At 24.6% G+C, this 16,191-nt stretch overlaps 1 protein-coding gene across 6 annotated transcripts in view; it reads right to left on the bottom strand.

Moving 5' to 3' along the window:
• The window catches only part of LOC122849823 (talin-2), a 25,568-nt gene extending 11,351 nt beyond the window's left edge, over positions 1-14,217 (bottom strand). Inside the window, exons 1-2 of one of the 6 annotated variants that reach the window (XM_044148657.1) lie at positions 14,048-14,217; positions 8,958-9,086 (exon numbers count right to left, since the gene is read on the bottom strand). The gene's annotated coding sequence lies outside the window, so the exon portion shown is untranslated. Of the gene's footprint in view, positions 1-2,888; positions 3,401-4,908; positions 5,832-8,957; positions 9,087-14,047 lie in introns of those variants that run through there. The other 5 variants (XM_044148652.1, XM_044148656.1, XM_044148655.1 and 2 more) reach the window with 5 other exon arrangements.
• Between the last annotated feature and the right edge of the window lie 1,974 nt (positions 14,218-16,191).

The following is a 16,191-nucleotide window of genomic DNA, read 5'->3' on the forward strand; positions in this document are numbered from 1 at the left end:
TTCCCCACAAGTCTGACACAGCTGTGCATATATATATATACAACAAGATAAAAAAAAAAAATAAAAAAATAGACATGGGGAAAACGACAGTCAGGCTTCCAGGGACGTAGTTTTGTGGCCACCGGGGGTCGATGTACTAATAAAAATAAATTGTCTTTTCTGACTGCCAATTAAGTCGTTTACCATTCACCCACCACCCCATAAAATTTTCTTCAATACATATATATTTTTTATCTATTTTTATTAACATTATTATCGTATTTTTTTTTTTTAAATAAACAATTTGTATGCATAGTCACGTGCTTTTACCGATCCAACTATCAACATGAGTAAATTTTCAAGTCACTTTCATTACCTCACTTTCAAGTGGTCCAGACATTTGCATAACTATTCCCATAAAAATAAAAAAAAATAAAATACGTCCAGACAACAACGACAAAATAAAAAAAAAATATATTTCAAATAAATTTAAATTGAGTTCCTGTTTGTGTGTGTTGCTTCTTTCTCTAATTAAAATAGGAAAATAAAATTACACAAAAAGGAGAAAAATAAAAATAATCCCAAGTGTCCAGAAAGGTTTTTCAGGAAATAACTCTCACCATTAGAGGGATGAAATTTTTGTCAAATACTTTTTCAAGAATATTCTTATTTTATTATCTCTTTTTCTCTTTTTATTTCATTTATTTACTTTTAACTTACTTAATATATTAATTTATATATATAAAAGAAGGTTTTTATTTTTTTATTTCTCAAGAAGAAGGGTGACTTTTAAAATAAATATATACAATATAATTATCCTCAATTTTAGTATTTTGTCACGAATTTAATTGTTAATAATTACGAGAATTTGATGGGCAGTCTTTTCCATTTCTTTTTTTTTGTGGCTCACAATAATAAGAGCTTGAAAAAAAAAAAGAGAGAATACAACTAATGGAAAATGATAAAGTAACTTTTTCTTTCGTGACAAGGAAAAAAAGAAAAAGAGTTGAAATGATTTAAACACATTTTTTTTTTGCGTCAAAGATAAAGTAAGAGAAGAAAAAAAAGATGACCAGTTATACAGAGACTGAGACGTTGTTTGAGTCGTTGACACTCATAGATTTTGATGTAGCGATAAGAAGGAATGAGGTAGATGATATATAAAGGTGCCTCTGACACAAACCATCACGAGTATAAATTTTGTGCAAGTATCCACGCCAATGGAAACTACTTCAAGCCACCCTTACAGTTGCCAGGCAACCCCTGCTCTTACTGTGTCAAACTCAAGCACAACCGATCCCTATTTTCATCTCGTTTTCTCTTTTCACCTCCATCATACCCCTCCTCATTCTATATATTCAATTTTTTTTTTATATATATAAATTTCTTTTTTTTTTTTACCCAATTGTTACGTGGTCACCTCAACATCAAATCGATTCATCGTTTGCAAATATATAAAATTTAATTTAAACGAAAATTGAACAAGAGGGTCAAAAAATATGTTAACGTATGGATGATGTTGATTTATTATTGATAATCTCCAAGTATGACCAAATTTTCTACAAATATTTTGGTGGAAAAATAAAATTTATATATGCAAAAATAATTTATAGCCCCGGTTAGCTAGATGGGCTGGGTGAAAATGACAAACGTGAGTTAAAAAAAAAAAAGGAAAATTATAAAAAAAAAAAAAAAATAGAAGAAGGATAGCCATGGATGTGTGATAACACAAGTAATGCGGTATTCTAGTGGGAAATTAAATCACTGGGAAGTTTCATCGTCTCTCTTGTGTCCACAGAATACTACCCTCCTAAAACTATCTACAAAATCCACGCCTTTTCTCACCTTTTATTTGACCCATTTCCTCATTAATTTAATCACAAAAAAAAAAAATAATAATAATAAAATAAAACCCCTACTAAATGTATTACTCATTAATCCAATTTACCTTTTTTTCTTTTTAAATTAAAAACATTTTTATTTAAAAATAAAATAAATTTATTGAGTTTATAATAACTAATAAATTAATAAAATAATAAACTAAATAAAAAAACAATAAATTGATAAATAAATATGGATAAATTTTATTTGAAAATAGGCGTTGAATTTCAGTTCAATGACGCCAGATTAATCGTTGTCATTGATTGCTCTCACGCTTTAGCCCCTCTTCTCTTCATCCCTTGTCTATTATATTAGTCAGTGGCCCCTTGAAGACAAGATTATATACGCCTGAATGACGAGACTAAAATTTTAAGAGAGGGATATATTTATGCGTTATGTATTCTATGATATTCTCACCCTTCATCATAATCATCATTATCATCCCTCTCTCTTTTTCTTATAGCCTTCATCGACATTATGATCGATTGATAAGTGTATTGTGATTAATCTAGGACGTATAAACACAACGTTCATTCATCTGTTAAATCAAATTCATATATAAAAAATATAAATAACATGTTTAAGATGTAAAATAATATATTTAAATTGTTCAAGAGAATATATTAATATTTTTTATCAAACAATAAAGCTTGCAGAATATTTCTTTTTTATTTTTAAATATTACAAGGGTAAAAAAAAAAATTATTATCAAGTTTATGACAAGTGTACTACTGAGTAAGTCATATTTTTTATTATTTTTTTTTTTTTTTTACTGATTTAGTAGTTGACAGATTTAAACTACCTTACATTTTTAACATCCCCATATATAGTTACTCTTTTGCAACCTCAGAAATTCCAAAGTATCAAAGTTTATAGACCGTTAAGAGAAAATAAAAAAAAAATTGTTTTAAAAGTTTCATTGAGTGAATTTATATACTGTTGTACTTTATTATACAATACTTAAACTTTTTTTTTATTTATGTAATTTATATGTATGTATTATTTGTAATTTATTTAGCTATTTTTACCCGTGATTGATGCTTGATGTTTCTTCAGCATTATGACGTCTTTTTATATATTTAAACTTTTTGTATGAAATATAATTTACAATGCCAACAAAAGTACAGCATAAACTGTCCTTCATTTTGTAAACAATAGTTATAAACAATGATGAAAATTTTAAATATATCCAACGAAATAATTTTATCAATATTGAAAATATTTAATTACACTTTAATTAAATTTAAAAGCTTTTTGTATATTTTTGTATTTAAAATTTTAATAATTTGAAAATGTCAAGTTACTTCAAATAGATAATTTTTAATTTTCACTAAATTCAATTGAATTATTGAATAAATACTGTAGTAATTCATTTAAACGATTAAAATAATTTTTAAAAAAATCACTTTATTTAATTGTTACTTTGTATCACTGAATTTTAAAAATATTTATCGTAGCACTGTTTGATATTAACAATGATGATGGTGATGAAGCTTGGATACGAGTGGCATCGAGTCTGGTCGAAGCCCGAATCGTAACTGAGAGAAATATCAGGGAACCACCCCTTGTTTTTGGGGTTGCGCGACCGTCCGAGGGTATAACCTGATGGTTGTCGGGAAAAAAAAAAGAAAAAAAAAAAAGCAAAACAGGGAAAGGGGAAGTTTAACAGAGAAAAAACATATCCAAAGTGTACAAAGTTTGTGAGAAAGAGACTAGGGGATGAAAAGCAAAATGAAAAGAGGGTAGAGAATTGGTAAAATCGAGTCAAAATGCCCAGGCTTCTGCGCACAACTGCCCCAGTAACCCGATCTTAATAAAAAAATCACTTTTTTTTTTATTATTTTATTTAATAATTCTGTATATCCAAAGTCCTCAATCAAAAATTCATTCAAAAAATCTTTTAGTACACAATTTTTCTATCATTTATCAAATTTATTTTCTTTTTTTTTTTTTAATATTTTACCTTTATTTATTTAATAAAAATAGAAGAAAATTTATATTTAAATATTTTTTATTATTATTTATTTTAAAAAATATACATTTTATTTGTCAAATTTTTTTAAAATTTATTTACGATAATTTAAAGAAAAGTACTTTTAGTAAATCTGGCATATTATTTCCGGCTCATTTCTCATGGGGAAAACATGAGAAAAAAAAATAAAAAAAAATGAGATTGAGCCAATTGAAAATCCCTTTGCGTAAAGTATTTTCGCGGTTTTCTTTATCTGTGTGTGTTTGCATGAATATATTTGAGTAAATATATTTGTGCAAGTGTTGGGGCAGTCAAGGAAATCGGATATACCAACCATTGGTTTAGATTGATAGCGTGACTGGATAACACTATTTACCCTCATTTTGCAACCATTTCAGTTATTCAATTTTATCAACCCTTACAATTCACAATAAAATACATAAATAAATAACCAGCCAACTAATAATTTTCATTTTTAAAAAACAAATAAAATATTCAAACAATTATTTGATAAAAATAATTTAATTATATATCATTAAATTGGTGTGTTGTATATCAAATTGTATATATTTTAACACCATAAAACCCTCAATCAGTAAATTAACACTACAATTATGATATTCAATTTCAAAATCTAAAAACCACTCATCATATTTGATTACTCTATTCCCCTATCTAATTGTCTCATATATACCTCAATTATTTTCTCGTATTTATTTATATCGTTTTTTTTTTTTTTACTTTTTTGATCATCTTTTAGCACCCTATAGTAAATTTCGAAGCAAGCCAAATTGAGAAGTACAAACAAGACCCCTTGTTAGGGACAATTGAGCCTAATTTATTGGCCACACAAGAGATACCCTCTAATCGTAGCAAACTCGTTACAAATACCTAATCCAACCTTTCAACTTTTTCCTTTTCTTTTTTTATTCATTTAAGGATTTTTTGTTTTTAACTCTCTAGTATACCTATTATATATATTTTTTTTTATCTTTTTTTTTTAGTAATTTATCATTAATTAAGCTACACTTTTAACAAACAAAAAAACAACATTGAAAAATTTAATAATGACTTACCAATTTTTATTCATCATGATGATTCAAAGATTTTCAGCTTCACAGTTTTTTTTTTTTTGATTTTTAAATATTTTTTATCAAGATTTTATTGTCGAGGTTATTTGATTTTTATATTGACTTGTTTTTTTTTTACTAATCGAACTCTCAGGAATGTAAAAAATTAGGACGGATTTATACCGGTAAAAAAAAAAGGTATTAGAAAAATAATTTTTTATTATAAAAAGGCACACAAGGTGTATGAGAGGCAAGGGGAATGAAAAAAAGACAATAAAATATTTATATATAAATATAAACTTGAAATGAAAAAATAAAAATATAATTTTTTATCAGTTTAGATAAAAAAATTACAAGGCTACTGGGTGACTTAAACAGAATAAGGCATCATAGTTAAAAATACAATAAAAAATTATAAACTAAATATAAATTAACACGTTAAAAAATAACGCGGGAAATTTAAAAATCATCGATGAAAAAATAAAAAAATAATATTTAAAATTTCAAAACTATATAATAAAAAAATTTTAAATATTTGTTTTGGCACCAACCTGAATGTACGTTTGGACGGCAGTTATAAGGCACAACGATCACGACAACCGATACCGAAATATTTCGAGGCACAAATTGATGTAAAAAAAAAAAAAAAAGTTAATAATGGAACGAAAAAAAATTACAAAATATATTTAATAAAATTTTTAAAATAATTATTGTATAAAAAATTAAAAAATGAAGAACAATATCAAGGACCAATTGAAGACTGAGGAAGGAAAAAATAAAAATAATTGTACAACCGACAAAATTCAAAGTATGATAATGGAATGATGGAAAAAAATAAAAATATTTGTAATAGGAAATTAAAGGGATAGAGAAATATAAGGATAGAGAGAACGAGGATGTTACCCCGAAGGCTGTCGCCAAAGAAGTGATGCATCTATGAGAAAACCCGCGACACCCAGCCGTGAATTTGTCCTATTTGCGCGCGCCGAAACTACCCCCATTGGTGATCATCCCCTTCTTTTAAAAATAAATACGTTGCTATATTCAACCCCACTATCATATTATCAAAATTATCCCTACTTTTCCTCAAAAAAAAAAAAGAACATTTTCATTCTCTAAAAAAAATTAAAATTATATCCGCAAAATATACAATTTGATTTTAAATATTCAAGCCAAATAGTTACTTTGAAAATTTGAAAATCATTCTACCAAATGAGGAAAAAAATAAATATCAAATCAAATGAAATAAAAATTAGTTAATAAATAAAAATTGAAGGGATGATTTTCGAAGGAAAAAGGGTGCTTAACGCACTGCTGGATATATTTAGAAAAAAAAATATCCAGCAGTGTGTGATAGAGTTGACAATATCCAGAAAATGGAAAAGACACTATCAAAATAACAGCTCACTGATAAAAAAAAAAAATGAAAGAAAAATGAAAGAAAAAAAAAAAGAGGGTTGTGAGAGTACAAGATGTCACTCACGAGTCACGACGTGTAAAGAAATGGTCACCATTGGGGGTGAATTGAGATGTACCGGGAATTTATGCAGCAGTATTTTCCCCCGGATATTTGAGGGGGATTTCGTGGCATCATGCCGTGTGCTTCGTCATAAAGGTTGATTTTTTTTTTTTTATAAAACATATACAACTATTCTTTTAACATGAAAATTTCATGTTGATTAATCAAGCTCAATTCAAAATCTAATCATCAAACAAGGGATAAATAAATTTTTTATTTTTTTGATAAATAAAATTGTCAAGTTGACATTGAGTGTCAATCAATTTCATCATCGAACAGATTAATCAAAATGACAATGTAATTAATTTTTTTCGTACTCTCAAAAATTTATCGTATATGAATAAATGTATTTAAATTTTTTTTTTTAAATTAATTAAATGATAATTAAATATTTAATAAAATTGCAAATTTTATAATTTAATTATTTGTATTATATAATGATAATATATAATTAATATAAAAATTGCATGCTGCAGTTGTTGACAACTGTCAAACGCAGAGAATTGTGATTTATCCAAAATGACTGCAGTTAAAAGTTCAAAAAAATAAAATCATTAACAATATTTTACAATCATATAATGACATATTTTTTTTTACTAAACAACCCTTCAATAAATTCACAACCAATAATCAAAAAAAAATTATATGAAAAAAAAAGCTCTTAATAATTTTTAAATTGACAATCTAAATGTGGCTTGACCACAACAATACGCATGTTTGATTCTAAAAAAATTTGTTTCTTGAGTTTCTTTGAGATAATGTTTCTGCAAAATTATTCACCGATATGAAAATATAATTACATATTTTCGTGAAATAATTAAAAAATAAAATTCATAATAATACCTCATGATTATTGATGTGAAACGGGGATGAAATATGGATGAATATACAAAAGATGAAAAGATAAAGGTCAAAAGGTTTTTCATTAATTCAAAAAAAAAAAAAAAAGTTGAAAATTTGAGGATAAACATATAGAAAATTAAAGCACAACGTAAAGCTCATTTGACCTCCAATACACTGGCACAATTCAGGGGTTAAAGGGGTTGAAGGAGCTAGAGGGTGTATTTTTTTAAAAAAACGGAAGTAGTACAGTGAAAAAAAAAAAACATAAAAAAATAAATAATGTTAAGATGGTTTTGGGAGAATAGAATAAGTTAGATTGTTTGTTACATCCTGGCTCCGAGAAAGCTCATACGATTGGCGCCAAACAGTCTGAGCTCTGATTGGCCACAAACAATATCCCACTTTGATATTTATCTATCAAAGTTATTACGTAACTTTGACTACTTATTTAAATATAATTATATAATTTATTTATTTTAAATATATATTTATTTAAATCAAAAATTATATGCTCATCAAAACACACACATTTTGTCAAGTCAATGAACAGATGTTGCTATTTTCTGATGAGTAGATTACAATTAAAGATAAAAATGATAAAAATAAATACGTGTGGGGTTTAGCTATTTCTATTTTTTTTTTTTTTTTGAAGGGGATATTTGAAATACTTTTGTCTGTTTAATATTGTCGATAAAAATTTTTTAAACTTTTATATTTATTTATGTTTGATGATGCCTGGTGTATATGTCGTTATATTCACTTAGTTAAAATGAAGTTAAAATGAACTCTTGATATATTTGTGAAATTGCACAAAAGATCTTATCTATTTTATCGAACGTATTGAATTTACGAGCGTCATCTGGACACCAAGCAATGAGACACATTCAAGCTTTGAAAAATAGTCATGATTATTCCTATTTTTTTCATATAAAATTATTTTTTAAATTTTACTATTAATTTGTATTAATAAAAAAATTTTTTCATTAAATATTTATTATTATATTGAAAATGTAAAATTCAAGAATATTATAACCCTTAAAATATTTTAATAATAATAATAATGGGTTTAATGTATATTTCAATGTGAAAATATATTCTCCCTTTTTAATTCCAAACAATTCAACTTGTCTATATATTAAATTTGTAGGGTTGTTTTAAAATGAGAAAGATTGTAAATTTTCTCACTTCATCATTGCATGCCTATTCAAATTTAACGGTCTATATTTGTCGCAATTAAGTGTTATGTTTAGTGGCTTGACGACGCAAAAATATTTTCTCATATTGGTTATATACATTGCATTTTGTTGAATTTCATATATAATAATAATTTTTAAGATGTGGTACTTGAAAATTTGGAAGTAATAAATAGGGAAGGATTTATGTTTTATATATCGTATAAAAGAGACAATTTTATGACTGGCTCGTGCCTCATGAAACCATTCAAGAAGAGGGGGTTGTATGATTTTATCATTCACAATATGACTCACTCATTTCAGCCTCTTTTTATCAACAAATAAAAAATAAACATAAAAACAAGGAAAAATATATATTTTTTTTTTTGCCTTTATATCTATATTTCAATGACATCATTATGTCATTTTATTTTTTCCTCTTAAAATTATATATATATTCAAAAAATCAGCCAGATAATTTAATTAACAAAAAAAAAATTAATAAAAAAATATTTACTCACAGTTTAAAAAACAAAAAAAATTATTTTTTTTTTTTTCTTTTTCCTTGTCGGTTTTTATCAAATAAATTGATGTAAAAAAAAAAAAATTTGCTGATCACCTTGCTCAATTGATCCCTCAACTAGTATTACCTGAAATCAAAAAAAAATGCAAAATTTAAGTTGAAAAAAAAATGTGTCGTAAAAGACAAGAGATTTTGTGAAACGATGTATAGAAAGTATAGAAGAGTAGACAAAGTTAAGAGAGGGTTGAAAATGGATGCTGGATAAAAAAAAAAATGGCAAAATAAAGAAAGGGGTGAGTATGGCGTCAATGTGGCGGACGCCAGGGGTGGCGCCGCGACGCTTTGGCGCCTTTGATATATATATTTCTCCTCTTTTGCCTCAGCATCAGCCACCACTTGACAAGAGACGCCCAAACATTGTTAACAAACGCATATACCTGTGATAATTATATATTTAACAAATCATTGTCAAACTAATAAATAAATTTATCATTTATATTTTTTTTTTCTAATAATTTATTTGAGTTAATTTAACAAGATTTATTTAATATAAATAAATATTTAACAAGCCACATTACGACTTTGTAATACAACAAAAAAATTAAAAAAAATAAAAAAGAATTTAATACAATAAATAAAAGAGAAAGACTGATGATGATAATAAGGAAGGTACTCATCAGACAGTTATGCGTAATCTTGTAATGGTCTCGTTAGACACGTACTTCGATATGACAATCATTTATATTGCTCATAAATCCAACTCAATCCAGTTCAATCAAATGATAATATTTTTGCCCCTTTTTACACGCACAACATGTTACTATTTATATATATACAGACAAAAATAATAAATTAAAATTCATTGTACCACAAATTTTACCTCAATATTTTTACAAACTAAAAAAAATCAATGATAATAATAATGACTATAGTAATACACTATTATTATTGTGTCTAAAAAATTTTAATTATTTTTTTTTTTAACATAAATTACAGTGTTGGATTAAAGCACAAGTATAAAAAATAAAAAAAAATCTTTTGAATTAAAAAAAATGTATTTATCAATTTTTTTATAATTTGTTTAAATAATTAAAACGTTTTAAATTATAATTTATTTTTTTTATATATTGATAATATTTTTAGTCAATGAATCTTTTGTAAAATTTTGAAACTAATAAGTTAAATAAATATAAGAAAAATCACTTGTCCCATTATAATTATTATTGTTTTTTTTTTATGAATTGTGTTTATGTGGATATATACACACAAAGTTTTATAGATTATAAAAGAAAAAAAAAATAAAATAAGTGTATATGATGGGGAAAAGTGAAAAAATATAAAAAAAAAAAAAAATGAGAAAAGTGCCAGTGATATAGAGAAAAATAAGGATAATCCATTAGCCAAGTTGTAACCCAAAACTAGACAAACAAGGGGTGGTCCACGGGATTAAACGTGGCCCCAACGAATGGACCACAAAATAAAAGAAAATTTTGTGATCCATACGATGATCCAAAGCTAAAAGCTTGCGAAATTATACGTATAATAAATGACAAAAGTAATTTGATGACCAGGTGTGTTGTTAAATTACATAATATAAATAATAATCATAAAATTATTCCACATGTATTGATTTTTTTTTTTTATTATTTAACCTTCAATAAAATAAAACAATAATATTATTTTATTTAAAAAAAATACCACTTTAACATATAAATCTACATCAGTAAATAAATAAACAAACCATCTTGATTCAATTAAAATAGAGGGTTGAATAAAAAAAAAAAAAAAAATGTTCATTTAATGCATCTTGGTATAAAGTTACAATTTACCCCTCAAATAACGTCTAATCTTCATCATTCAATCTCGAAAAAAATCAAGTAAGCACACCGCAAAAAAGCTTTTAAAAATAAAAATTTCTTGATAAAATCGTTCAATTTTTTTTTCCAATAAATAAATAGAAAAAAAAAAAGATAATTGATATTAAAAATATGAATTTAATGATATATTTAAGTATATAAATTATTATAATTATATAATTTAGTATCTGGATAGTATCGTGATGAAGTATATATAAGAGGATGGTTAACGAATCCATTTGTTTCCTTTGAAAGAGGAAGCAGGTTAGTCCAGTCTATATATCTCACAAAATGTTTGACACTGCTGCACAAAATTGTACATGTATGTGCACCTTTTGACTATTATTATTAACACAAAGTTATATATAAAGCAAAGAGGTTGGCTTGTTATCCCCCTTTTTTATTTTAGTGAATAACTAAGAGAGCAAGAGTATGTATTTTACTGCATCAAGATATGAAAGACGTGACATTGCCAGAGAGAAGAGTACAAGCCATGTGCGACCAAACGGAATTGGATGATTGCATGAAATTGCTTTGAATTTCAACCCTCTTTTTTTTAAAAAAAACACATGAACCAAGTATCGTGAGAGATGACTGAGTGAGTGAGTTAAAAATCATATAGAAAAAGCAAGATGAGGACGATGAATTCTCTTGAAAATCAGATATCATCAACCCCTCTTTACTTTTACTTTATTTTTTTCTCTTTCTCTCTCATTTAAACCCTACAATTTTATTATTTTTTTTTAGCCCTTACAAGTAAAATGTCAAGCTACCAATCACTGTGTTTCTGCAACAAGCATCTGGTCATAAATAATTTATAATTTTTAAAAATATATTTATCTGGTATTGAAATGTATGATTTTTTTTTTACTTATTTCTTGACCGTCAACATTATTTTTGATGACATCATTTTCATGGTCAATTATTATTCATCATTTTTTGTGTTTTTGATATTGTGAATTTTTTATTTTTTAGTGCAGAGAAATTTGTTGAAAGACATTGATTGTGCTTGATCAATTCAATTGAAATAAATATAATAAATTTTTTTAAAAATTTAAGTTGCAACTACGTAGTTATATGTGTCAGAGATTAAAATTAACTGCAATGTATATGTGGAGGATGATTAAGTGCAACTGAGGCTAAATGCTTGCTTACTCATAAATGACTAAATCGATACAATTGTTATAATTCATGTGTAAATGTGTGCATATATATATGACACAGCAAAATAATTATTCGCTAAATTATTATTTTAAAATATTTGTAATCAATTTAAATATTTTTTAAATAAATTTTTATGTTTTTTTTTTTAAATTATTTGTTTTTTTTTTAAATTAAAATAATAATAATTATAAATAGTCATTTTTTTTTATTGTTAAAACTGTTAAAAGCTATTTTCTTCTGTTTTTTTTTATAAATAAAATTTATTTAATTGAAAAAAAAATTAAATAATCAAACTGTAATTTAAATTTTGTATTTTTAATTTTTCTTTATGAAAAAAAAAAATGGAAAAATAATTTTAACAGCTTTAAAAAGTAAAAAAAAAAATATTGTTAATAGTTAAATAAATAAAATAAATATTTTTATTTATTTTTTTATTTTTTTTTGTATTTATTGAGATGTTATTTTTCAACGCATGCGTAAAATTTGTTAAACACATGCGAACAGTGTGTCCACTATTTTTTAAACATCATTAATTCAAAAAAAAAAAATACCTCAAAAGAAAAATGTAAAAAAGGAAATAATAGAAAAATAAAAAAATGTAAAAATCGGAGATAAAAAGGAAGAAACCAATAAACGACAAACCTTTTTTTACATAAATTTTTTGGAAGCTATTTATAATATTATTTCATCAACCGGAACTTGACTTTCCGTTTCACTCAACACACCGTGCTAATTTTTTTTTTTTTTTATTTAAAAAGTATTTTCTTAATATCCATCAAGATAATAATTATTTATCAATATTGTTATTGTATTATTGATAATAAATAATAATAAATTAACCACAATTTGATAAAACGAAAAAAATTACATAATTATTTTTCACACTAATATTTTCCAATTAAATAATTTAATTAATTTTTTTTAATATTCTTTCCAACTAATTATTTAAATGAAGACAAAATCAATCAATTAGAAATAATGAAAATAATTTTTATCAATTAATATGAATTGAAATTTCCATTGGAATTATTAATTTTATTATTTCGTTTTTTTTGGAGTAAATTTTGTTGAAGATAATGATCTGAGTGCATTGTGTAATTATGCCAATAATGAATTACCACGAAGGGACAGTTTTCTAGTTGCATTTCCGTGTGTCACACAGTCAAATATATTTATCTACTATTTAATTTATAGACATACACACATACATTAAAATATTATTTCACCTTAACACAATTTGCAATGTATATTTTTATTTATATACGCAAACAAAAAAAAATTTCTACATTGTCATACTTTACTTGTCACACAGACATTGGAAAAGTGTCACTAATATATGTACAATTAAAAAAAAAAAATTAGATAAAATAGAGACAAGTCCATTTAACCTCTTCAACACTTATTGATTTTTTTTTTTTTTTTACTATTTTTTTATTTTCCTGTTCTATTGTTTTGACATGTGAATATTTTTGTTTTTTTTTAGAAAAAGGGTTAAAATATTATAAAGAAAAATATTTACTATTAAAGTACATTAATTTCCTTGACATGAAAATTTTTTATTTTTAAATAAAAAAAAAATTTCGAATGTTATTTTTAAAATTTTCAGGAAAAAGGAAATCCTGTTTTGATGATAATCATTTGTTATTAACAATGAATCATTTTTATTTTTAAATAAAAATATATGATTAATGTTAATTTATTATATATTTATAATAAATTATTATTTGTTTTTTTTTTTTTAAGATGAAATGTTTGGAGGTTAGCTTACTCGAAAGAGTTGAGAAAAAAAAAAATTAGCTACGCTGTTAATAAGTTGGTTTAATTATTGAATTTTTGTTATTAATATTGTATTGTTATTTGAAATTAATGGGGGTATTTGAATGTTAATTAAAATATAGTCGTTCAACAGATATGGAAGTTGAAAGTAAGATATTTGTGACGAGATGAGCTAAAGCGGCGCACGCCCATCTGTCTACCTATCAATTCTAAAAAAATCAATAATACCAAGTTCTAATTTTATCATTAAAATGTTATTTAAATAATTGAAATATTATATTAATTAACTTACAATTTAAATTATCCATGTATGATATTATTTATTATAATATTTATATTTTATTATTGTTTTTTAAAAACCAATTTGTCACTTTTATTCTCACAACCTTACACTCGTTCGAACACAACACTCTTGTGACTCTCTTGCCAGTCCAATTTCAATGTTCCTTTACTTGAGTAAAACTCAGGGACGTACCAATCAACAATCACAATTTCAACTACTTTCAACTCAAAAAAAAAAAATTAAATTACAATAATAACAAAAAACTCCATAATAAAATATTTATTATAAAATTTATTTATAAATTTTTTTTAATAAATAAAATTTATCCATTAATTTTTTTTAATTTCAAAAATTATATTTTATTTTTTTATAATTATATTTATGATTAAGGTGAATTTTAGACATGTTTCTTGCCTGAACACATGCAAATATAGCCAATCCAAACAAACATTATATTTTTCTAAAAATATAATTTTTAAGCTCCGATATATCACGTGGGAATATTTTAATTTTTTTTTTTTAAATTTTTACCCTTATTCCAGATGACCCGGATAAATCTCGGTTAAATTTTGAACATTTTTTTTTCATTAAAATGACAGTTTTTTAAATTTTAACTTCATTGAAATACAATATATTATTTCAATGAGTAACGGATATCGTCATCCTTTTAAATATGCAAAATTATCTTTTTTTTTTTTGTTGTTTTTATTTATTGACTGACACATACAAACAGTTTAAAAAAAATAAATAATATTAATGAAAATGACATCACAAATATTTGAGTTAATTTATTTGTTTGTAAATAATGTTTTTTTTTGATTTTATAAATTAGTTATGAAGAATATATTTGGGTGTCATAATAATAATACGATTGAGACAAGAACGCGCCAAATTTGGTCATGCGAGGCATCGTCATATCTCTTGTCCCCTCTTGTAAATAAAAAAAAAAAAAAACATATATACAATTTAACAGACAACACTCACGTATACATAGGGCCCCAATGATGCAATTCACTATATACTGAAATACCGTATCTTATCTTTGAGCCAGAGTATATCGCATAAACAACATCAACAGCATAAAAATAGCTGATATAAAAAAAATCATTTTTAAATAGATATATAAGACCATGTGTTGTTGCGAAATATTAATATACTTTAAAAAAAAAAAAACTTTATAAATGAAGACATTTATTTTAAATCAGTGGATTATATTTTAATTTAATTTTAAATTTTATATCAAATTATTATGGTCAAGGTTCAATCATGATGTGAATAAAAGTAAAAAAAAATTTCTTCCGAGTTGAATATTTATTTTCTAAAAAAGGACACGTTTTGTCGGCTCGTAATTACAATTTATGTTAAAAATAAATTTACACATATATTGGTAAATTCATTGATGATATTTCAAGGCAAAAATAGTAATAGTAAAAATAAAAAAAAACATTAATAACAATAAATGAATGGAAATATGTCGAATGAAAAAAATTCGATGAATTAATTTTTCATTAGCGAACAAGTGTTTTTAAATTTGAAAAAATGAGTTTGTAACAATGTGTAAAAGAAAGAGACAGTCTTATCAAAATAATATAAGCAAAAATGCAATATGTGGAGTTGAAAAAAAAAAAGGCAAGGCTGTTATGAGTGTAGGCGCCTCGGTCGAGGTCGAAATACTCTTAAATACCCCGCGATTTGTATGTGCACTTGTTTAAAACTCACGATTGTGAAACAAACATGTGGAGGCTTTTTTTTTTTTCTCCTTTTACTATATGACATTTTTTTATTCTTATTTTTTTTTTTTTTTGATGGGTTACAGTTACCCAGTTACCCTGTATTAGATGTTAAAATAAACGTGGGTTTATTACACCCGGTTATTGCAAAAACAGGCCAACCCACACATTCGTAGAAATTTTCCGTATGAAATTTTATTATAGTTTATACTATTATTCATAGTTTTAAAAATAAAAACACATGGAAATTTAAAAAAAACATTATATAAATGGTAAATTTATATTGATAATTTTTTTCGATTTTTATAAATATTTTTTCACAAAAATTTATCAATTTAATTTTACAATTTCTTCAGGTTATTTTTGTAAAATAAATTTGGGAAAATTTAGACAGTTTTAACGAGAAGTAAAATTTAGTAAATT

The sequence above is a fragment of the Aphidius gifuensis genome, linkage group LG2 (genome assembly GCF_014905175.1).
Source record: "Aphidius gifuensis isolate YNYX2018 linkage group LG2, ASM1490517v1, whole genome shotgun sequence".
Classification (NCBI taxonomy): Eukaryota; Metazoa; Arthropoda; class Insecta; order Hymenoptera; family Braconidae; genus Aphidius; species Aphidius gifuensis.